This window comes from Protopterus annectens, chromosome 11.part0, assembly GCF_019279795.1.
Source record: "Protopterus annectens isolate FY-2018-M chromosome 11.part0, PAN1.0, whole genome shotgun sequence".
Lineage (NCBI taxonomy): Eukaryota > Metazoa > Chordata > Ceratodontiformes > Protopteridae > Protopterus > Protopterus annectens.
Genome location: NC_056745.1, coordinates 840375516 through 840401780, shown reverse-complemented (window position 1 = coordinate 840401780; position 26265 = coordinate 840375516).

Genomic DNA, 26265 nt, shown 5'->3' with positions numbered 1-26265 from the left:
ATGTGGAGACAGGTTAGAGATAAAAGGCAGTGATGTCAAGGCTAGTATAGTTCTGAGGCTGATTAAATGGGTGGGGAAAGTAAGAGAGCCTATGATGCTGATGAAAGTGTTAAATTTGGTAGCTGTTTCTGAGGGGGATAAGTCCAGATAGGGATTTGGTGAGGAAGAAGTCTTTGTGCCATTGTTTCCATGCTTTTTCATATATTTTGCATGAAAATTCTAATTGAATGAGTCAGCCAGGGAGGGGGTTGAGTGTTTTTTACTCTTTTATTTTTAGTAGGAGAAAGGCATTTAAAGTATTTGTATATATATTGTTGAATTTGTTGATGACTTCGTCTAGGAGTAGGGTTTTGAACAGGCACCAGTTAAAGGATTTTAGTAAATTATTGAGTGTGTCAAGATGAAAATTAAAAGATTTTGGGTAGTTCTATACTGATGTTTTTTTAGCTGGTGGATGGTTTCTCTATTTGTTTAATTTCTTCAAATCTTTTGGGTTTCTAATACCATGACAGGAATGGACCCAATTCCTAAGGCAAAGTACAATTATAGTTCATGAAATTAGCATTGTTTTAGTCTTTGATGTCAGCCAGAAGTGCTCTTTGCAGCACCTACCGTGTGCCCAGTAATGATTCCTTCTGCAAATCGTATGGAGTTACATGTATTGGTAACATATCTAAATATTATTGTAGATTCTTTTTTATAAGACCCATTGCTCCTACCTCTATTGGAACTATCTGGGTATCTTTCTCCCACATTGCTCAAATTTCTGCCTGTAAATCCTGATATTTTATGCCTTTGTGTCTCTCTATACTCAAGACACTTTAGTCACTTTTTATCATTTTCTATGATGCTTTGTGGCTCATGTTTCCAGTGTTTTTCAGCCAGTTCAGTGCCATAATGTTTGCACAATCCCCAGTGCAAGTCTTGCCACATTATTATGCCTCTCAGTATACAGTACTTCTGCCATTAGTATGTCACAACCAGCAACAAGGTGTGCAACTGTTTCCAGTTCGGTTTTACAAAACCTAAATTTGTCTGTTTCGCCCACATGTTCAATGGACTTTGTAAACCAACATGTACGTAGCCCACTGTCTTGGGCTGCCAATATTTTTTTTTTGTTTTCCTGCTTTAAAGGTTGATTTTGCACATTTATCAAGACCAAATGACATTCTATATCTTCTAAAAAGTTTTGACAAATTTCAGTTGTGCTTTCAGTTCCTCATCTGAGGAGCTATATGGTTTTAAATCATCGACAAAGAGAAGATGAGAAGTCTTTATACTTTGTTGTTTTCTAGGAGCCAAATTATAGCCATGGCCTAAGCTGTTAAGCAGACAGCTTAATGGGTTAAGGGCAAGACAGAATATCAATGGTGACAGAGTCACCCTGGAATATCCCCCTTTGAATTTTTTTACCTGGAATAATAATTTGTCCTTTATCATGGCTTAATTGCAAGGTGGTCTGCCACTGTTTCATAGTCACTGTAATGTAGTCAATCAGTGCAGGGTGTATCTTATACATTTTTAACCACTCTTTTATCCATGAATATGGGATACTATCAAATGCTTTTTTTGAGTCAGTCCATGCCATGCTTAGATTCTTCCCCTTTTTAAAGTTCTCCACTATGACTTTATTTAATAATAGATGATATTTTGTTGCATATGACTTTCTGTTATGCCCTTTTGTTCTATTGCCATAATTGAGTTTTTTTCTAAATGACTATAAACTCTGTCGGCATCAATTCCAGTGTATAGTTTATACGTCGTGGGAAGGCAAGTTATTGGTCTATAATTTTTAGGGAAGCTTACAGGTTCACTCTTAAGTAGGAACATTGTTTTTCCTGTTGTTAGCCAGGTTGGTGGCTGTTTGGGGTGCACATATAAATAGTTCTTACTCATGGCTAAATCTTTGTGCGAAGATGTTAATACTTTTAACCAGAAGTTAGCTACTGCACCTGGGCCTGGAGTTTTCCAATTACAGGCTTTTCTTAACTTTGTTTCAATCTCTCTGGCTGTTACTTCATCCAGTTTCATATCCAGTACCTTTAAACTTCTTATTCTTTCTTTTACTTCTTCAATCCATTTAGCATCTTTGTCATGTTCCACAGGATCTTCATAAACACTTCTCCAAAATGTACCTATTTCTTCTTTTTTTGGTGGTCTTTCAATTTCTTTTACCTCGTTTCCCAATTCTCTATAAAACTTTTTTGGGTCATCAATAAATTGGTTATTTTGTACTCTTCTTTTATATTTGTGCTGTGATTTTTAATTTGTTATTTGCGATTGTGCATGATAGTTCCTGATCTGTTCTAATACTGCGCATTGCTTTTATTGCGTCTATCTTTCTAAGTATTTTTGTTGATCTGTTCCCTCTTCTATACTCTTCTAATAGTGACACTTCTTGTCTTAATTGCTTTATAGTTTTCTCTATTCGATATTTCCATGATGGTATTCAATTTTTAACCTTCCTTTCCCTCACTAGCCAGTGTTCGGATCTATATCATATGTTTGAATGTTGAAAATGTCGAACACTCTAAAGAGTGAAAATGCCGGAACTCGAAGTTCTTTTATTGAGATTGCAGTACAATAAAAATTGGAATATTTGCCCTTTCCTCACTGTAGTGCAATCTTGGAGTTGGAATATATATTTATCGGAGGTGTGTGGGGGGTGCAGCCCCCCACAATAAGGAGTTATAGGTCTGGCATTTTCGCTTTTTTGAGCGTTCGACATTTTCAACATTTGATTATATGATATAGACCACTGTGTTCTTGTAGTAGAACTTTATCAGTTATTAATTTAGCTGCACAGTAATGTATCCTGTTTACTTCTGTTATATCACATGGATCTCTATGGACAGTCCTAATTACTGTGTTTGTTTCTTTTATTAAACTTCTGACTTTTGGGGTTTTATTGACCCTCTGCAGTCTATTTCTTTCATTGATCTTAATATATCTGTCTATCTCTATTAAATCAAGCAACTCTTCTCTTAGCTCATTTTTTTTCTAAACTGAGGGCACATTTTTTGTTTTCCATTTCCTGCGGGCATTCTATAGAAAGTTCTATAGCATCTTCCTGTGGCGCATTCTCTTCAATTTCAACGCGAGCCATTCATTGCTCTGTCATATGGGAACTCACTGGCCTATCACTCCTCAACCTTGACTGCATCAGAGTTTCCACAGTTTCCTGATCCTTCCCTTGCTGTCCAGCTTCAAGTGAACATTTATACTGGTTTCCTGTGGAAGGCTCCAGAATATCTTCATATGACACCTGACCAATTCCTTCCCATTAAACTGGTTTCCCCTTAATTTGGATGTCCATTGCTCTATCCTGTTGTGGTGCTTTCTGAATTAGATTTTCTACACTGAATTCTTCACTTCGCAGGTACTCCATAACCTCACTTTCTATTTCTTTAACTTCTCCATTACTAATCTCCTTTTCTACTTTTCCTCTTTGTCTTATTGTTTTTTGTATTGTAAAGTTTCCAAGTCTGATTTCCTTTGCCTGTATTTTTCTTCAAATATCTTTGGTGCTGCTCTTTCTGTATTGATTAGTTTTGCTTTTTCCTTTGCATAGATATTAAACTATATTAAATCTCTTTTTCTTTCCCATGTCCATATTTCTTCTTTAGATGTCTCTTGATCTTCCTGTTTCTTCTTACTTTGGGGACTCATTCCATCATGCTATGATGTAACTTGTGTTCTCTGTCTGTGAATATATGGTGATAGTCAAAGGGAATCAGGAAGTACCCCAGAGTTAGCATAATTGCAGGGGTCAGAGACATGTATCCAGTCAAGGACAGAATTTTTATGATTCAGTTTGTTTTAAGTTGAATAGGAAATAGATTGGCTGTTTGAATCCATACAAGGTAAGACTAGTAGTTGGTGTGTTAGATGTCACAGATAACCAGTCAATGTTAGTGTCTCCTATGATAATGGTTTCAGTTGTAATATTTGTAGTTATCCAGCAAATAATTTCTTTTAATAAGCTTAGCTTACTACCTGGTGGTATGTATAGGGTAACTACACATAGCTTCTTATGTTTATTAATATTGAGAAGAAAAATAAGAAATTCTGCATTTTGGAAGGTTGGCATGTTAGTTTTGAGGTATAAGAAGATTAAACAGTTATAATGCAGAAGTGCAACTCCTCCCCCTTTTTTATGTACTCTTGTCACATAAAATTATATTGTAGTCAGGGGACAGAATTTCAGAATATTTTATATGGGGTTTTAGCCATGTTTTGGTAATGACAGTAATATCTGGTGAGATTTCCCTGAAAGTCTGTAACTTTGTTTAGAATACTATGAATATTAATGGAGGTAACAAAGTTTTTTTGGGTGTACAGGAGTTAGGGATGAGGAGTTAGGAGCAGGGTGGAATGGATGAGGCTGAGGGGCCAGGGTTTGGATGAATGTCACCACAAAGGGGTCTATATTATGTCCGCGAAAGTTTAATGCAGCAAACAGCATGTACATCAAAAATGCCATTCAGCGAATTCGCTAATTATATATACCAACTCTGAGATTGCACTACAGTGAGGAAAGGGCAAATATTCTAATCTTCACTGTAGTGCGATCTCACTATTAACAATTCGCTCCATGGCATTTTCTATATATATGCCGTTCGCTGCGTTAAACTTTCGTGGACATAATATAGACCCACCACAAAGAGTTACTTTAGAGAAAAGTGGAATGGGATTAGTTATTTTTAATAAAGTATATGAATTTATTCTAGGTTATGTCAAAGTGAACTGAATGATTAGAAGTTTTGTTTTTGAAAAAGATGGACATTGAATACATTTGAGGAAATCAGTATTAAGGAGGTTTAGCCTGAGAATAGCTGGGGTGGTTGGTAGTGTGTGTGAGTATGAATAAAGAGGGAGAGAGTACCATGGTAGGTAGTAAAGTGATATAAAATCAACAGGAGAAACATGAAGATGCACAAGGATAACATGGTAGATACAGAGGACTATGGAGTAGTTAAGGGGAAATTGTAAAAGGAAAAAGATGTTACATGGGAAGGAAGAAGGTAAGGGGAAAAGATGAGAATGGAATTGGTTTGCTGGAGATTGCAGGCAAGGTGGTCCCTTATTAAGGAAATGGAGAAAGGTAAGATTTTAATAGACAGTTAGAGGAATGTAGAACATACCATGGCTTCATACAAGAGTTTTGCTTCAAATTTTTGGTCTGTTCCTCATATAATTTTTGGTTTTCTGGCAAACCATTGTTGACTAAATTACATTAAATAACAACATACATTCAGTTTCAGGTTTCATATAATTCAGAAAATACATGCTAATTGAAAACCTATTATTCTAGCAACTTTCTAAGTTTATATGTGCAATATTTAAAAATTGCCCCTATTTTGGGGCCTTTGTCCCCCATTATTTTTAGCTTTGTCCAGATTTCTTGAACTCAGAGGTTGGGAGGTATAAATGGTGTAGTAGGGTAACAGTGTGAATTACAAGAAGCATCAGGAAGAGAATAATTAAGTGGGTGATGCATATAATAAAAGGATTGTGGGTATTATGTTTTAGGTCAATATTAGGAAAAGAAGGGTAACAGTGAGGAAGGACTTGCTATGGAGGAAGGAGTGAATATTGTATAATGAGGAAAATGGACAATAAAAAGCATAGACTATAATGTTACAACAACAGAGATGAGTAAATTAAATGAGCAGCAGTAAAGTCAAATAAGCGTGGAGGAAAGGTGACATACAATTGTAAAAGGTTTGTGTGATTGGTATTGGATAATGAGATAGTAGCAGCAATGTGTGAGGATAGTAGGAACAGGAGGGAATAGGAATGAGGAAGGGGCGGGGATATGTACAGTATAAATGTAGATAAGGAGGGGGGGTGGGAATTGGGGAGGTATGGGGGGCATAACGATCCCAAGCGTAGTGAGAATGAATGGAAGGAGTTGAAACCCCTTACAGATGGAGGTATTGGCCCAAGAAAAATTATCAGTGACAATGGAGGTAAAAGAAGGTTTAAACAGCAGTGTGTGCAGTTTTTCTAATATAATGTGAGTAACCCAGCAGAACAGTTGAGCAGAGAAAGGTTAAATAAGTTGCTCTTGGGTAAGAAAGCCATACATTAAAACCAAGGCAAGCTGTTCATGGATAAGAAAGCCTACATATCAAGATATAGAGGTGTCAATCTATATATTGCCTGCACTAAAAAATATTTTTTGTAGGCTGCAAATCCACCTAGCGGAAGATAGACAATTATATGCAGAATGACAGAGAAAGACAGGGAAAACAATGACTTACAATACTGAGTGAAAGGTACAATCTTGTAAGCCCTGAGCAGCTATGATCCTGTGCGTGATGATCTGTGTGTGTGTGGGGGAGTTGTACTTATGAAGATGGATGGAGTACATTAGTGAAGACAGAAGGAAAAAACTAATTAGCAAATCTTTCCTTGTCTACGAAGGATAACCTAATACTATATAACTTGCCAGTTTCTTGTAGATATTAGTAACAGTACATGTAATGTGTAAATCAGGCTTTACTTATTGACTATACATCTAATGAGTCTGGTGAGGTGACATCTTCAATAACAGGTGAGTCAGTTGTTGTTTTTCTTTATTTGCAGGACATTTTGTCACCATTTAATAGCAATTAGCTGTAGAATATATAGTTGTAAAGGGAAAGAAAAGAAGTTTTAAGTTTACTGTTAACATTCTCAAGGAAATAATCAGTGAAGGTGATTGTGGAGTTGTAGTCATACCATATTAGTCCACAGAGATTAACCATGTTATTCACAAGAAAACATGAAATGAAGTAGCCCTGGTAGAGATCCTTGGGGTACACCAACACTGACTGAACAAAGGGAGATAAAGATCCAGTCTATCAGGCAACCTGTGTGCTTTTAGAAGGATACTCTACAAAACACCTAGATGAAGATGGAGAGATTTTAATGCCCATCAAACAACTTTGAAAACTAACTTGATCTTGTCCTGTACAGAGCACCAATGTGTGCAGCCATGACTGTGAAACTATAAGTATTCCTAACATCCTAGCTGTGAAGCACTATCCTTTCTTAATTTTTAACATCAGCTTGAACTTAAGTTCCATATCAGACATGTATCCTTCCACTTTTCTGCTGCATCATTTTATGGGAATAACAGGGCTAGTAAATGCAAAATATATTATCAAGTAGCTAAGCTGCACTGGTAGCATGTGCCCATTTTCAACAAGTTCACAGAACACAGATAAAAATGGTTGATAGTTAATATATGCCGTTTTACCCAGTTTGCAGAACAAAGATAAGAAAAAGGTAAATTATTAATGATAAGTTTTAGGTATATGAATGCGGGTCTACTTTGTTTTGTTGAATTTCATTTCACTGAATTTCATTTCACCCCAACCACATCGTTGAAAACAGAAATTACTGAAAACTCATTTAACTGAATCTCATTTCACTGAACTGAACTTAGTATACATGGCACTGTGTAGAGTACTGTAAGGCAAGTAAAGGTCTATGCCTTTTTCCCCACTGTAGTGTGATCCTGGAGTTAGTATGTATATTTGGGGAAGCACAGCCCCCCACATTGGGGAATGTGGAGGGATTAGCCCCCCAACTTGCTTGTTTTATATTGTATTTTATCAAATACTTCAAAACAATACATTTTAAACAATAGATATATGTAGTTACAACATCATTGACTAACTCTCTCCAGAAGACAATATTTACTCAAACTATGTGGGGGGCTACACCCCCCCACCCCACCCTAACTATATATACTAACTCCAGGATCGTATTACAGTGGGGAAAAGGCCATATACCTTTAACTTGCCTTACAGTATTCTACACGGTGCCATATATACTAACTGCAGATCAGTGAAATGAGTTTCAGTGAAATGAATTTTCAGTAATTTGAGTTTTCAGCGAAGTGCTCGGGGTGAAATGAAATTCAGTGAAATGCGATTCAACGAAACAAAGTAGACCCATGAATGCATCAATGTTATCTATTATACTCATTTCAATGATGCCAGTACTTACTTTAGTAAAAAATACAAAAATAATATCATAATTGTTTTTTCTGAAGTGTAAGATGACTTTCCTTTCCAAAAATGAGAACAAAAGTGTAGTTTTACATGGTGGTTTCTTGATGAGTTTTCTTTCCTTCCCTTTTAAACATCATTCTTACTAGAATGCATACTACCATTTATATAACTAATAACCTATGGTACCTCTGTTGGTTTTAATGTTATTTGTGCCCCTTATGAATGGTGAATTTTGAATTTTATGTTTTTCTTCAACTTTGAACCAGGTTGATGCTGAAAAGGATTTCCAAACTAGCTGACCCTACTTGGTTTGGAAATAAATAAATGTAAAAACATAAATTACATTACATGAGAAACACACCTAGAATGGTGAAATATATCATACAATCATTCTGGGATGTGGTAATACTTTATACAGAGACCGGTAATGGAGAAATTAAAAAAAGTACAACTGTTGTCAATGCTCCTCATACACTTTTATGGATGCTGGTCTACTGCAGGCAGCATTTTAATTTTTCAACTGTGTAAATCCACTAGGCAAAACTGTTTCATTCCAGAGGCAACCTAAAAATACTATAGTATAAATACTATGACTATACTAGTCAGTTTAAGTGACTTGCTCAAAGTCACACACTAACCAAATGGAGAATAACAGAATTAAACCTGTGAAAATAGTCCAGAGCATATTAGCAGCGTAAAGCCTTGTTCCTGCACACTAAACTCCCCGGTTTTGATTAATAAGCACAGAGCACCAGTTAGCGCAGTTTGTATAATAACCCATCAGAGGACCTTCCTCTAAGGCTTTATAAAGTCTGTTGCATACTGAATAATAAATTAAAGCATTATCTGCACAGGCACAAACTGTTGCTCAGACTATACTTTCCAGTACTAAAGTATCATATAGGAGCACAGTTGTGCAGTGAATAGCATTATCGCCTTTCAGCACAAATGCTGAGATTCTGTTCTGACAGGGTGCAGTCTGAGCAGAGGCTGCATGTCTTTCCTTTGTTCATTCGGGCTTTCTCTGGGTTATCCAGTTTCCTCCCACAAACCAGAGGCATGCTGGATTGGGAACTCTAAATTGTTTGCAGCTGTTAGTGTATATGTGTGGGATATTTAAAGAAAGGTCTGGGAATGTACTTTGATTCACTACTTGTCTAGTAAATTCTGTGCATGGTATTGGCTTTTCTTTGGATTTCTACAGGAGACAGAAGTGACTCAATAGCATTGGATCGATAAATGGTCTCATGCATCTGGTTCAGCAGCAGTCTTTTTAATACATTTGAGAATGTACTAGATTAGCAAAAAATTGTTTTACTCAGTCAAGGAAGGTGAAAGAATGACAGAACTAGAATATTTCATTCAGGGATAATATCTTCTCATCCATGGTTAGGCCAGTCAAGTTCTTATGCATCTGTCATCCTTTTTTGTATGTTTTTATCTTGAGCACCCATACAGCTTCCATGACCCTTTGGCTTGTTGTTTAACACTCTCCGACAGTATATATCCTAGTTTCTCCTTACAGAATATCCAAGATGTATCCATTTGCTGGACAGACCTGCTAAATACTTGGAGGACAGAGCCTGGCAGCTATTCATAGTGAGGACTTAGGAGTGGATTTTTAGTGACAAAGAGCATATAGTTTCCAGGAGCCATCATTCATCTGTAGTACCTCCAGCTCCCTATATAAAGTTAATGACATACAGTAATATGGAGCATGCTTGGCATACTCCCACATCCCATGAAATGGATGACTGTCAATCATCATCTCCCTCTAATCTGTTATTGCATAATGTGATAAGGCCCCTGGCCTCCACAGGGGATACACTGACAGCAATAAATCCGATGTCTTCTCCCTCAGGTAGAAGAGCTGGCAAGAGACCAGTTTATCCATGTCACAGTCAGATTATGTGCCTCATTCTCTATCCAGATTTTGCCAGTGCCCTGAGACAATACTGAAAAAAAAAAAATATTTTAATCTTATATTTTCATAATTGTGTAACATACTTGTTGGAGTGTCTAAAGCAAACATACTTATTATTTGGAAATAGAAGAGTACCAAGGTGAGAAAAAAGTATCGATTAATGTAGGCGTGCTCAAATCATAAGCCTAGCCTCAATGCAGGGGCCCAATCTGTTTTAATGGGGTCCAAACATGTTTGAGCATTATCTGCATTTAAAATGTTGATTTTTTTTGAATGATTTTGACAGGTAGAGCAGGCTGGGAAAATGGGACTGAAGATGATGATGAAGATGATGGCGATGACAATGTCTAACTGAGAACTGAGCACTTGAGCTGTAATTCATTGGTTGCCTTGGACCATTTCTAGCTCTTTTCAAGTTCCCTGTATAAAAATCCACCTCAGGGCGTTTTTTTGGCTATATACCCAAGCAGAGCTCCACGTGGTCCTGCAGAGGGGTCCTGGCAACAGAGAACTGAAAGAAGCGACCACTTTCCTGATTTAAGTATTTTTTGGCTTTTTTTATCTGCATTGTCCTCTCTGGCTTTCATTTAATAAGATATAACTGTTTTTGTGTTTTTCTGCTGAATTCTAAAGTATCTGCACTTAAAAGTAGCATTTTGGTCGACTCTGGTCGAATAATACTGTTTTTTTGCTAATTTAATTGCTGAGGCTGCTCACTAAAGTGTGCTAGCCTGTGTAAATCGATTTTACTGTTTGCCTAACTGCATTTCTGTGTTCTTTCCTAAAAACAAAAACAAAAAAATACTCCTTGTTTTCCGCCTTTGCTCGACTAGTTAAGACCAGTATACAGGCTTTGCTGTATTCTGGGCTGTGTGTAGTTCCTGTGTTGGCCATTGCCTTACTTGGATAGAAGGAAGTTTCTGAGCTCACCAGTGGGAGTGGGGAGCCTTGAGCAGCCTATCTGTCCCTGGGGGAAGTGATCTCAGCACTTGAGCTGTAATTCATTGGTTGCCTTGGACCATTTCTAGCTCTTTTCAAGTTCCCTGTATAAAAATCCGCCTCAGGGCGTTTTTTTGGCTATATACCCAAGCAGAGCTCCACGTAGTCCTGCAGAGGGGTCCTGGCAACAGAGAACTGAAAGAAGCGACCACTTTCCTGATTTAAGTACTTTTTGGCTTTTTTTATCTGCATTGTCCTCTCTGGCTTTCATTTAATAAGATATAACTGTTTTTGTGTTTTTCTGCTGAATTCTAAAGTATCTGCACTTAAAAGTAGCATTTTGGTAGACTCTGGTCGAATAATACTGTTTTTTTGCTAATTTAATTGCTGAGGCTGCTCACTAAAGTGTGCTAGCCTGTGTAAATCGATTTTACTGTTTGCCTAACTGCATTTCTGTGTTCTTTCCTAAAAAAAACAAAAAAAATACTCCTTGTTTTCCCGCCTTTGCTCGACTAGTTAAGACCAGTATACAGGCTTTGCTGTATTCTGGGCTGTGTGTAGTTCCTGTGTTGGCCATTGCCTTACTTGGATAGAAGGAAGTTTCTGAGCTCACCAGTGGGAGTGGGGAGCCTTGAGCAGCCTATCTGTCCCTGGGGGAAGTGATCTCAGCACTTGAGCTGTAATTCATTGGTTGCCTTGGACCATTTCTAGCTCTTTTCAAGTTCCCTGTATAAAAATCCGCCTCAGGGCGTTTTGCGTTTTTAGCGGTCGGGCCTAAGCGCAGCAGGTTATACAGGTGTAAACTATTTTATACAGGTTTTAACTTTTCTGGCTCCGCCAAGTCTGCTCTTCAATTTTTCCCTTAGAAGCTCTACTCAGTCTATTTAGCTGTATATATTAGCACTTGTTTTCGAACTTCTATCCTTAGCAAGCACTCATAATAAAACCAAGCACTCTTACCCTAAAGTAAGCACCACAGGCATCCACTACCCCTGTGAATACCCACTTCCCTTAAAGGCACAACACTCCTTATAATATTCTAGTATGTCGTGTGGTAGACCACTAGCATCCTCTCTTGTTCAGCTGGTTAATCTGGGAATCTTAAGACAATGTTACAATTGTCTCATGTACACAGACAACCCTCTCCTCCTTCCTACTAACACATAAACTTGTGAGAGATGCAACTATATAGCCAGACTGGAGGCTGAACTCTCTCAACTCAGGACTGGCAAGACCAGTCAGGAGGAGATGGTACCCACACCCAAAGCAAAACCAGTCACACATAAAACCACCACTAATGCAAACCAAACACATAAAAACACAAAGACATACTCGGAGGCTCTTGTAAAAAACTTACCAAAACAACAGAGGCCTCCAAAGCAGACACCCAGAAATACACCCCCACAAAACGCAACACCTACAACACATACCTCAGGCAACAGGTGTGTCGCACAATCACAGCCCCTAAGGCAAAATACTATGCCAGAGACATTAGTAATAGGTGACTCTATAGTCAGACACACCGATGTTCCACTTACCAGGCTGAATAAGGAGAGGGTAACGGTGAGCTGCCTATCAGGGGCTAGGATCCGCCACATTACACATGCACTCAGGTCGCTCCAAAGCAAGTACAAGTATGATTCAGTCATTGTCCATGCGGGTGTGAATGACCTGAGACGTACCTCCCTGGACTACATGAAAAGAGACATTGAGGAGCTCTCCGATTATGTAGCCCAAACTGGTATGACCCTGACCCTGAGCAGCATCCTGCCTTCACCAAGAATGATGCCTCAGTACAAAGACAAAATGATCAGTTTTAACAATTGGCTTAATCACTGGTGTCATTCTAGGGGGATCCAATGTCTTTCAGCCTGGGATGATATGCTGGACAAGCCACGTTGCAAGGGATGGCTTGCACCTGTCACCACTGGGCTTCCGGATACTGGCCAAGGCTCTTGCCACCCCATAGTGCCTTTTTAGGCAATGCTCAAAGGACAAATCAACCTCCATAAAAACAAAAATGGAAAAAAATTAAGGGTAATGCTGCTCAACGCCAGAAGTCTAAATCTCAAGATGCAGGCACTCAAGCACTTCTCAGTATGGAGAACATCGATGTCTGTGCAGTAACCGAAACCTGGTTTAAGGCTCCTGAGAGCACTCCAGCTACCAGGCTATACCTCATATCATGCGTTTGACCTCAAGTTCCAGGCCGAACCACAAAGGGAGGGAGTGTCCATTTTCATAAAGGACACCTACACCTCTCGGTTGGTGGCTACCCATGAAGCATCAGAAACCATACAAGTTTTACTCACCATAGGCAAAACTGCCATACAACTGGTCACATGTTATAGAACTCCCTCCCAATCCCAGGAATCCCATCAAGCATTCCTGAAAACACTAGAGGATATGAATGTCACACCAAACACCATCATATTGGGTGACTTCAACTACCCCAACATAGACTGGGCCCACTATTCTAGCCCTAACACCCTAGCCCAAAGATTCCTGGAATTCATAAACTCAAATGCTATGGAGCAACTGGTCACTTCTCCTACGAGGAGAGATAATATACTTGACCTGATTATCACAAACATGGGGTCCAAATGCTCCGCACCGGACATAAACTCCTCACTAGTAAGATCGGACCATAAACTGATCACGTTGGATGTACATATCCCACCCCCACCCCCAGAACAAAAGACTACAGTGAAAAACTTTTCAAAAGCTGACTTTGTGCTCCTCAAGTCAGAAATGATATCCTTTAAGCCTACTGGGTTAATGGAAATCACATCCCAAAATGCTGAATCCTTCACAAAAGCCTTCTACGGACATCTCCAAGAATGCATGGATCAAGCAATCCCAACTAAAACCAAGACCCTCTCCACCAAGGGAAAACACCCGGTTTGGTGGACCCCGGCTATAAACAAACTGTACAACAAAAGAAGGAAGCTACTGCAGGACAAAGCCAAATCCCACAAGGGAAAGGCTTCCCTGATCAGCACAAGTAAAAAACTACGTTCTCTCATAAAAACATCTAAAGCAAACTTTGAGAAAAAGATTGCCAAGGATACCAAAGACAATCACAAAGCCTTCTTCAATTATGTCAGAACCTTGGGAGGAAATTCTCAGATATGCTCAGAGCTAGTACACAATGACAAAAAATTCACTGACCCTACTGACATTGCCAACATTCTGGCAGATAGGTTCAGTGCAAATTTCTCCCCTCCCTCACCCCCTAAAGATGAAGTAATTATCCCTGCTGAATGTAACCTACCTGTCATCACAGACACACAGGTGAAATCAGCACTCAACAAGGCAAAAAACACAGCATCTATGGGACCCGATGGTATCTCCGGTTGCGTGTTACGTGAACTCCAAGATGAACTAAACCCGCCCCTAAGAACTCTATTCAATCTTAGCCTCACTACAGGATATGTACCTGAACACTGGCGCACAGCAACAGTAGTCCCACTCCACAAAGGGGGAAATTCTACTGACCCAGGTAACTACCGCCCCATAAGTTTGACCAGCCTGGTCTGTAAGGCTATGGAAAGAATCATCATGGAACTCATAAATGGCGACATTGGGGATCTGCAGACCCTTGATCCCACACAGTTCGGTTTTGTAAAAGGCAGATCCTGCCTCTTAAACCTGGTTGACTTCTTTGAGACAGTCACTAGTGCCATCGATGAGGGCAAGGCTGTCCACACTGCCTATTTGGACTTGGCTAAGGCCTTTGACACGATACCACACTCTGGCATCATTGACAAGCTCAGCAGCCTAAATGTAAATCCATATGTCACAAGATGGGTAGCAAACTGGCTAAAAACAGAACCCATAAGGTTAAAATTGCTGGAGCCATGTCAGACTCAAAACCAGTCACAAGTGGTGTCCCACAGGGCTCAGTCTTGGGTCCACTCCTATTCGGCATTTACTTCTCAGATGTGAAAGCAAATATGGAAGGATTATGGCTGACAAAGTTTGCAGATGACTGCAAACTGGGTGCCATAGTTGATTCACCTGCCGACACACACATCCTACAGAAAGGTCTCACTGAAACGGACAACTGGTGCCGGAATCATGGCCTCAAACTTAACGCCAAAAATGTATAGTCATCCCCTTTGGGAAAAACAAAGTACCCACAAATTATCACGTAGACAATAACCCACTGAATACGGAAGAAGTAATCAGAGACCTGGGGACTCAAGTCGATAGTGACCTCTCCTTTGACAACCATGTTGCCAAAGTGGTCAGAAAGACATTCTACCTTGCCCATCTCATCATGAAGGGATTCTCATCCAGATCAAAGGAGGTCATTGTACCTCTATATTCCTCCCTTGTCAGACCCATGATTGAATATAATGCTCCATTTGGGATGTATCTCACCCGGCACATGCAACAACTGGAAAGACCCCAGAAGTACCTCACCAAGAGGATCATAGGTCTCAAACATGTGCCTTATCCAGCTAGATTAAAGAAACTCCAGCTCTATTCAGTAGCATACCGCCTGCTCAGAGGTGATTTGTGCCTAACATACAGGGCCATGTCCAACCAGGAATTGATGGACATGCTCCATCTCAAAAATCCAAATCCACCAGAACCACACGAGCTAAAGATTTCAACCTCTGCACAAATATGAATAGGACATGCTGGAGGGATAGATTCATAACACAGAGGTTACCCATACTCTGGAACAAAATCCCAGTTCATGTGAGACAGAGCCCTTCATTGGCACTGTTCAAGAAAAATCTCGATGCATGGATGGGAGATCGCAAGTTTACCCTGGGAGTCACCTCAGTGTCACTACTAGACAGAGGTATAGTTTACTAAATAATGGGGTCCCACATGTGTCACTACTAGAGAGGCGCAACTATATAGTATGGGGTGGCGTAAAGCCACATCACTGTTGGCTAGGCTTGTAAATGCCCCCGGGCAGATAGCCTAGTACACTACTATGAAACTATGAACTCTATGAATGCCATATGGTATCCCTTCATTCTAGAAAAACACTCTGAATAAACACTTCATTGAGGATAGATTCTCATGTCCAATGTCTGTGTTGTGATCTGTGTATTCTGAGAAACATGCAGGCATTACATGATGTCAGAACTGATTTAATATGACTGCAGTCAGTTCCGTGGCTCACCCAAACTCAGGTGATACCTGGTAGCTCTTAACATTTTGAACTGGCATTTATTGTTTTTTATTGCTCATTGACAGTGTTGTGAGAATATAATACTTGCATGAGGGCAAGCTTTTTGCAAAAAAGAGTATTTGTCTGATATCACAGTTCCTGTCAGTGAACGTCATTTTTGTGAGGTACAATAGATGACCTTCAGAGTGAGAATACAATAATAAGAGGGTGGGGTGTTACAGGGCATTGCCCCTTGCAAAAAACGCCTTTTATTAATGCACATTTGCTCACAGAAAGTTAGATATGAATCTATATTATAAGAATGTGCCCTCAAACTGCCATTTAGAAAGTCTTTTGCCCAAGTTATTGTGAGGCAACTTTTGATAACTTAAGCAGATGTACTGGATCAGATTTAACTCTATTAACATTCACTCTCACAATGTTCATTTTTTTCTAATATTTTTCACTTTTGGGGCTAAATATTTCTTTGTAATTCTCTTTTTTTTTGTATTAGAAACATTTACCCATCTGACACTGCCTCCTTCTGTCTCACATTCTTTGCTCTCTACGGTTTCTTGCAAAGCTGTCAGCTTATTTCTAACAGTAATTCTTGATGGGCCTTACTTGGACAACTTGTCTACCACAAGCTCTCACTGGATATTATTCTGATCTGGAAACACTGTTAGCATTCAGTTCCTTTTTCTGTGGTACAACCCTTGTCCACTCATTTCGTAACAAACTGCTTCTGCTTCTTCTGTGTAAGAACAATTTGACTGAGCGCTAATTTAACATGTTTTTGGATTCAGCAGCTTTTTGCTCAGTACTTAAAACCAGCCTATAATTGCAAAGTACCTTGCAAAGGTAAGGGAAAACAGCTCTTGTACTTTACAAAAAAGCACCTAAACAGACATGTCCAAGGGTCAGCTTCCGGTGATTTCTCCTGTCCACCTGGTGAATCTGGGCATACTGGGGCAATGCAGCAACTGACTCGTACACAGACAACCCTCTCCTCCTACCACTCAACACTACAACCTGCGAGAGATGCACTTACATAGCCAAACTGGAAGCAAAGCTCTTTCCAGCCAAGATTGTGCCAGACAGTCAAGAGGAGAAGGTTAACATCTGCACTATACCTCAAGCAACACATAGCCCTTCAAAACTCACACCATCAACACCCACACAAAGCAACACTAAACCCACATATGCAGAGGCCCTTAACAATAACCTGCCCAAGCAACAAGGACCACCAAAACTGAAACGCAAACAAACACCAGTCACAATCAAAGTGACACATAGCTCACAACACCAGTGTGCCACCCAACAACAGCCCCTAAGGCAAGATAGCATACCCAACACTTTAGTCATAGGTGACTATAGTCAGGCACACCGATGTCCCACTCACCAGGCTGAACAAGGAGAAAATTACAGTCAGCTGCCTGTTGGGTGCCAGGATTCGCCACATAACGCATGAACTCAAGTCACTCCACAACAAGTACAAATACAACTCTGTCATTGTCCATGTTGGAGTGAATGACTTGAGACGTACCTCCCTGGACTACATGAAAAGAGACAAGGAAGAGCTCTCAGATCATGTGGCCCAGGCAGGTACGACCCTAGCCCTGAGTAGCATCCTGCCTTCATCCAGAATGATACCACAGTATAAGGACAAAATGACTGACTTCAGCAATTGGCTAAGTTTCTGGTGTCATTCAAAGAGGATCCAGTATCTGTCTGCCTAGGACAACACGATCGACAAACCACAATGCTTTGCCAGAGATGGTCTGCACCTGTCAGCCCTGGGATTCAGGTTACTGGCTAAAGCTCTTGCCACCACTATAGTGCCTTTTTTAAGCAAGGTTCAAAGGACAAAACCACCACAGTAACAGATACAAGCATGCAAAATCTGAAGGTAATGCTACTCAATGCTAGAAGTCTAAACGGCAAAATGCAATCTCTCGAGGCGCTCCTAAAAATGGAGAACATCGATATCTGTGCAGTAACTGGGACCTAGTTCAAGGCTCCAGAGAGCACTCCTGCAATACCAGGCTACAACTCATACCACACTTTTCGGCCAACAATCCAAGACCGAAACACTAAAGGTGGATGAGTGTCTATGCACCAAGGATATTTACACCTCAAGGCTAGTTGCCCAACACAATGCATTGACATTCTCCAGGTGCAACTAACACTAGGTAAGACTGCAATCCAAATTGTAGCTTGCTACAGATCCCCCACCATGCCCCAAGATTCTCACCACACCTTTCTAAACATACTGGAAAATATTAAGATACAACCAAACACCCTAATACTGGGTGATTTCAACTACCCTGCCATTAACTGGGAAAACTACTCGGGTACCAACACCTTTTCCCAACGGTTCTTGGAATTCATAAATTCCAACACCCTGGATCAACTAATCCATTGTTCCACCAGGGGCTCCAATATCCTAGACCTGGTCATTACCAACAAGGGAGATACATGCTCCACACCAGTGGTCACCCCCTCATTGGTCAGGACTGAACATAAGCAAATCAACCTTGACATCCACATCCCACCCCCACCCCCCCAGTAAGGAAACCTCCGTAAAAAAATTCTCCATAACCAGCTTCATGCTACTCAAGTCTGAAGTGACAAACTTCATGACACCCATGCAGACGGGAGCTGAAAGTTTGACTGCTGAATCCTTCACTAAGGCACTGTACGAGCACATCCACTCATGCATGAATCGTGCCATCCCAAATTGAACCAAGACGCTCTCCTCCAAAAAAAGGAAGCCAATCTGGTGGTCCCCTGCCATAAACAAACTATACAACAGAAGAAAGAAGCAGTTGCAGAAAAGAGGAAAATCCCAGGATGCAAAAAACTTCCTTACCAGCCTCAGTAAGAAGCTGAGATCCATCATAAAATCCTCCAAAGCGAGTTACGAAAATAAAATTGCCAAAGATTCCAAAGACAACCACAAGGCATTCTATAGTTATGTCAAGAATCTAAATGGCAATGCTCAGATATGCTCTAAGCTACAACAGAATGGCATTAAATATACTGATCCCAAGCATATTGCCAATATCCTGGCAGATCGATTTAGTGCCAACTTCACCCCCCTCTCACCCCCTAAAGGTCCCATCTCAATACAAAAAGATTGCCAAATTCCAGTAATCACAGCCAGACAGGTAGAAATTGCACTCTACAAAGCTAAGAATACAGCATCCATGGGACTAGATAACATCCTGGGTTAGTACTACATGAACTACAAAATAAATTGGCACCTCACCTAAGTGTCATGTTTAATCATAGCCTCACCTCAGGCTTTGTGCCCACTGAGTGGCGCACAGCTACAGTTATCCCACTCCACAAGGGGGATCCATCTTGGATCCCGGGAACTACCGTCCCATCATTCTGACAAGCCTGATCTGCAAGGGCATGGAACGCATTATCATGGAACTTATTAAACAAAGACATTGGCAACGGTCAAACACTGGACCCCACCCAGTTTGGGTTCATGAAGGGCCGATCCTGTCTCCTGAACCTGATTGACTTCTTCAAATCAGTCTCCAGAGCTGTGAACGAGGGTAAGGCGGTCCACACAGCCTATCTGGACCTCGCCAAGGCCTTTGACACCATCCCCCACTCTGGAATCATAAATAAGCTTACTAGGCTGGGCATAAATCCCTACATCACTCGATGGGTTGCCAACTGGCTTACTGACAGAACCCAGACTGGAAAAGTAGCCGACTCCAAATCCAGCTCCAGACAAGTGACAAGTGGAGTACCTCAGGGTTCAGTCCTGGGACCGCTCTTGTTTGGCATCTACTTCTCTGATGTACAGGCCAAAACTAAGGGACTCTGGCTAACAAAGTTTGCAGATAACTGCAAACTGGGAGCCATTATTGAATCCCTAAATGATGTGGATATTCTACAAAAGGGCCATACAGAAACAGATGCTTGGTGCCAGAGCCATGGGCTCAAGCTTAATGCCAAGAAATGTATAGTTATCCCCTTTGGAAAAAAACATGTACCCATGAATTACCACATAGGTGGCAGTACACTAAACTCCGAAAGTGTGATGAGAGACTTAGGGACACAGGTGGACAGTGGTCTCACCTTCAATAACCACATCACCACAACAGTCAGGAAATCCTTCTATGTGGCACACCTCATCACTAAGGGCTTTTCATCCAGAAAAAAGGAGGTTGTCCCACTGTACTCATCCCTCATTAGACCCATTATAGAGTATAACGCCCAATTTGGTATGTACCTCACAAGAAATCTGAAACAGCTGGAAAGGCTGCAGAAATACCTCACTAAAAGAATCACAGGCCTAAAGCAGATGCCCTATGCTGACCATCTAAAAAGACTCAACTATACTCTGTGGCATATCGTCTACTCAGAGGCGATCTCTGCTTAACATACAAGGCCATGTCAAACCCTGAGCTGTTGGACATGCTCCACTTAAAGAAATCCCAATCCCTCAGAACCACACGCTTCAGGGATCTAAACCTTGTCATCACAATGAACAAAACATGCTAGAGGGATAGGTTCCTGACCCAGAGACTCCCCATACTCTGGAAGAGACTGCCCATACATGTCAAGCAGAGCGCCTTCTTGGCCCTCTTCAAAAGGAACCTTGACGATTGGATGGGAGATAGGAAATTTACCCCAGGATCATGTCAGTCAGCCTGCCAGACAGGGGTCCAGGGAAGTAAATATTGTGGGAAGAAATATCCAGGGAATTGTTATGGCTAGGCTTGTATAGGCCCTAGGGCCAATAGCCTAGTACCAACCTATGAACCTATGAACCTATATTCTTTCATGTTGCACACAACAGTGCATTTGCTTCAATACATGCTAAACAGCATACTTTTGTACAATCGCTTTTAACATGACACAGCTTTCTGCAGAAGAATCAAGATGTTGGGCTATTTGTCATTGTTAGAACAAAAAAAAACAGCTAGATAAATGCTGCACCATACCATCCATGCATTTTAGTATCACGTTCACTTTCCATCCATCATTTCAAAATACTTTAAATTCAGAAATAAACTCAGGGTCTTCTAGAACATTACATAAAGACTGTAACCAAATTTTAATAACTGGAACAAACACAGATTCTATTCAACACAGAATACTTACTTGCTTTGTCAAATTACAATATAAGTAAGCTTCAAAGTCCTTCCACAGGATTCCCAGGGTATGGAAATCATAACAGGAAAGGAATCATTACAAAGTAATCCTTCCTGAAACGTACTTCAGATATACAGCATCCACATCCCCAGAGTTCAGACAACACTGCTGTTTTAAAAGATATCTTTTCATAAACAGTTCATGTGGCATTTCATCCAATGGCCCATAAACAGTCTAACAATGTAGCAGTAGAGTTTTTAGTTGCACTATCTGATTAAACAATGCATGCTAATGGTTTAAGGTCACTTGCTTCTAAAGTTCATGCAGGACTGCAGACGCCATCTTTTAGTGCTAACATGCTGCAGATAATGATGTACCTGCTGACCAGACAGCCCAAGTTTAATCTGACAAAGTATTGACATAAAACACTGGAAATTTTTATACCTGATGTTTCTCCAGCACAACAAAACATTTCTGCCTCATTCATCATAGATAAATACAATTAATATTCCAGGACATAATATTCTCAGCTTCAGATCTAACAAAACTTCAAAGGCAAAACAGATTTCACAAAACAGTGCCTTCATTGGTTTCCTTCAAAAGGGATTTCTTCAAATATGAAGCTTCTCTTTCTTCTTCTTCCTCCTCTTCTTCCTCTTCTTCTTCATCTCCCTCTGTCAGCACCTCTTCTACCATCTTGCATGCTCATACAGGAAGCTCCACCCACTTGAAAATGGAGAAAATTCAAGCAGTCATGCAAAAGGGCTTCTACTATGGAGGAGTGAAACTGACTGCTTGAACTGTACTTCCCATTACACATGAATCAATGTGGAAACCAGTGCTGTTTGCACAGGGTACAAGCACTCCCTCTCCTGCTCAAATGGGGCAACCCCTACATCCTCAATCATAGATAGATAGATAGATAGATAGATAGATAGATAGATAGATAGATATCAACACTGAGGAAAGGAGAAACCTTGTTTCACTCTAACATGAGTGAGCAAGCCCTTTTTAAGATTTAGAGCATCAAGTACACACCTGGACTGCTACAGGAGGGTATCACAGAAACATACAGCAGTGCTAAGGAGGGGTGATAAATGGAGGTGTCAGGGGTACATGTTGTTTAAGAAAGATGAATGGAGGAGCATGATCATTTATCTAAAGGAGAGCATGAAATGTGAAGTTATATAGGGTGAGGAATACCACCCCATGAAGGGAGTGATGTAAGAGTGAAGGTTAGCACTTATTATAAGCAACTTTGTTGTTAAGGTAAAGGTAGGAGACAGTACTGATGGATAATACAGTGCATTTCCCCGACAAGTAAGGGGGTTATGAAAGATTGGGGAGAAAATAAGAGTGAGATAAGAAGAATATGAGGATCATACTCAAAGGGAATCTAATTCTATCAGCAGTAACCTGATGAGATCCTGAGTTCCAGGATGGCGTATGAATGGAGGTTGAACAAAGTCTTGGAATACAAAGGGTTTGGACACCTGGTGTAGGGCTGTGCCAGAAAGGAAAGAATCATAAATGTGATCCTAACCAGTGTGGAGGTAGTCGATGATGGCCAGTTGAAGTCATCTTTCAGCGACAGTAATCAGGACATTGCATGACTTAGAGTTGGGAACAAGATAAAACACCAAGTTCAAAGACATGAGTGTAGGACATTACAGAATAGATTACTCAAAGCTGGGGAGATCTTCAATGATGAGTTATGAAACTTGAAGGAAGCTGAATGGGTGAACATGCAATGGAAATATGATGGGGATAGTGTACTTAGGCCTATATTGCAAAAAAGATTTGAGGAAAAAAACAAAAAGGGCAATAAAAGAATGTCATTTTCCCTGTAAGCAAACATACAGTAGCAAAAACGAAAAAAGAGAGGGCATACAAGGGGCAAAAAAAAAGACTGGGAATGTGAAGGAAATGTACTACAAGGAAGCATAGAGGAAAACTGCAAAGGAGGTGATGGCAGCAAATGTCCAAGTAGAAAAGGAGCTGGTAGAAGGGCTCAGAAATGAGAAACATAGCATTTTCTATATATATTATAGAAAGGAGAAAGGGTTAGTAAGGATGGGAGATCATAAAATTTAGAAAACTAGCAGAGGTGCTGAATCAATTACTTGTCAGGATGTTGGTGTGTATCATTTGGGGACCAGATGCAGAAACAAAAAAGTAATGTTTTTGCTCTATGTGGACCCAATCAGGGCACATCTTGAGTACTGTATACAGGTTTTGAGGCCATACAGGGAGAGGAACATGAGATAGCTAGGAGTACAGAGGAATTCAAGCCTCCAGAACGGTGTGATATCAAAGGATAAGAGTATGACAGGAATTTAGAAAATCTAGGACATCTTACTAGAGAAGAGCCAAAGGACATGGTATGGGTGCACAGGATCATTTCTGTGACATGTGAAGAGGACAACCTGGAAAGGAAGGATAGGAGAAGAGGGGAATCAAGCCCACAGATCACAGGAAACAGCTACACACATAGGCTTTCACAAAGTATTCCTTCAAGGAGAGAGTTGTGGACTTAATGACATGGCTAAAAGAATGGGTGGAAGACATGAAACCTGTGGACATTCACGACAGCATGAGACAAATATGGAAAGAAAGGAAAGAAAGGAATAGAGGGGAGACAGAGTGCTAAAGTGAATAAATGGACAAAAAGGGTAAACTACAGACAAAATGTCTCCTGTCATTTGACAGACGTATTGTAAAATAATCTGATAGTTCAGGGTAGTCTAAAATATTAGCATGGATAGGCTATCAGCAACTTACTTGTAACAGGAAGATGTTATGTTCTGCTTATGTTGATCAGAATGAATTGGACTGTACCTGCTGACATTTTCACAGACTTTCTACTTCCCCTGTGAACTTGAGGTTTTCATAAAGAAATGGTGACAACAATTAGACAAAAAGTCAACGATAGTCTGAGAAGTAGAACAAGAGGAAGAGAACAAAACCAATTAAAATGTTTTAGCAATATGTTATACAGTATACAGATATAGCACATTTATGAGTCATTGCATGTAATATTGCACATTTAGTGGGATTCTTGACCACACTACCCACTCCATGCCTAACCGAATGCTTATTGTAGTTTATTTTTTATTTGCATGATCAAGGAGCATTCTTCTAAAAGTATTTGTGAAAGTTGCTCTTTATCCATATACATATATATATATATATATATATATATATATATATATATATATGTATATATATACATATATATATATATATATATATATATATATATATATATATATATATATATATATATATATATATATATATATATATATATATATATATATATATATATATATATATATATATATATATATATATACATACGTATATGGGTTCCGGACATTTGCTCGAATCCCAACGGCCAGGCATACTTACGCGAAAGTGCTTCTCACTGAAGAAGCACTTTCGCGTAAGTATGCCTGTTGTCGAGGTTGTACTACGGTGCGGGTAAGGGAAAATTCCCTTTTCCCCACTGTAGTGCAGTCTTGGAGGGAGAATATTAAAGTGGGGGGAGCACAGCCCCCCACAGGGGGATGCTAAAACATTAATGTAGTGTTTTTATTTATTTATTTTTTTTTGTAACACGATTTAACGAAAGCGCTTTTTCGATAAAAGCGCTTTCATTAAAGTGTGTTCAGTTATTATGGATTCGGACACACACACACACACACACACACACACACACACACACACACACACACACACACACACACAGCGATCCTAACAAAGGACACTACTAAGATGTGAACTATAAGGTATAAATGTTTATCTGACCCAGGAATGGATATTTGTATTAGTCACTTAATTTTATCGACTGGCAAGATTATTCAGCAAGCCAAGCTTGTTCCTGAATTCAGATCGCTGGAAGTGCATACTATTGTTCTAATTGTGTGACAGTGGGCCGGCTACAAATTTTTTTTAATATCAGGCACAGGCTTTTATTTTGCTTCTAGTATTGCATTTTGTAGATGTCAGTGGGTGTGCTGTTTCCTAGTTTGTTGTTTTGGGAATTATTTTATTTAAAGAAAATGTTTAATCGAACAGTATTGTATTTACTTTTTGTGACACCCTTCATACATATTCATGTGGAACATATCATCAGCATTACAATTCCTGTAACTATTTTGTATCGTCACAATGAAATTTACTTTATTTCATTAAAACATTTCCTTTTCATAAGAACAGGTACATTTCTCATGATTTGCTTGCTGTTCTATATCTCCTTTCACTGATCCCAGCACACTAGCTTTTACTAATCATTTATTCATCTGTACTGTTACATGAGTCAGAGCCAGTGCCCACTGTTTCCACTCAGGTAATATGGCATTCTGCACTGTTCAAAAGATGATTCAATTTCTTAAATTCTGCTTCTTTATTTTCAGCCTAAGCTACACAATGCTGAGACACTGTCTTCAGAGAGAAGGCACAACAATTTATTACGTTTTTGGTAAAAATTTGCTCTACACTAAGTGAATATGTTATTTTCATGTAAAGTTGCTGACTACAAGGTAACAGCTTGATAAGTGATTGCATATCCAGAAATTGTAAATAATAGCATTTCTGTGGGAAGTAGAAGTCATCAGAAAAGTAATGCGATCTTATGTTCCATGACATAAATTAAGGACAAAAACATTTCATGTCCATAAACTACAGATTCTGTTCTACACTCCACCCTGCAACCTTACACCTAACAACCCCAAACACACGCATGTGCGCCTGAGGGAGTGCGTATGTGCACACACGCACAGGCTTGCACATACACACACAGACACACAAAACAAGCAAAACATCTTTTTAAACAAAGTACCAAAGCACTGTTGGGTCATCTGTTAGCAAATGTGTAATTTTAGTCTCAATTTTTGAAACAATAGCATATGGAAAATAAATTATACAGGCAGTAACCATTCAATTAGTAATCAGTATGTGCAGTTACTACATACTGATCAGTCAAACAGAGTGACTGCTTGTCCTTGTACTGCCTAAAGAAAAGTCACCCAATAGGGTGAATATTAGACAGAAACAGTCAAAGAGTTCCTCACCCACAGCATGCATCCATCAGATAATTAGACAGCTGTTGAATTCCTCCAACGCACTCTCTAAATTCA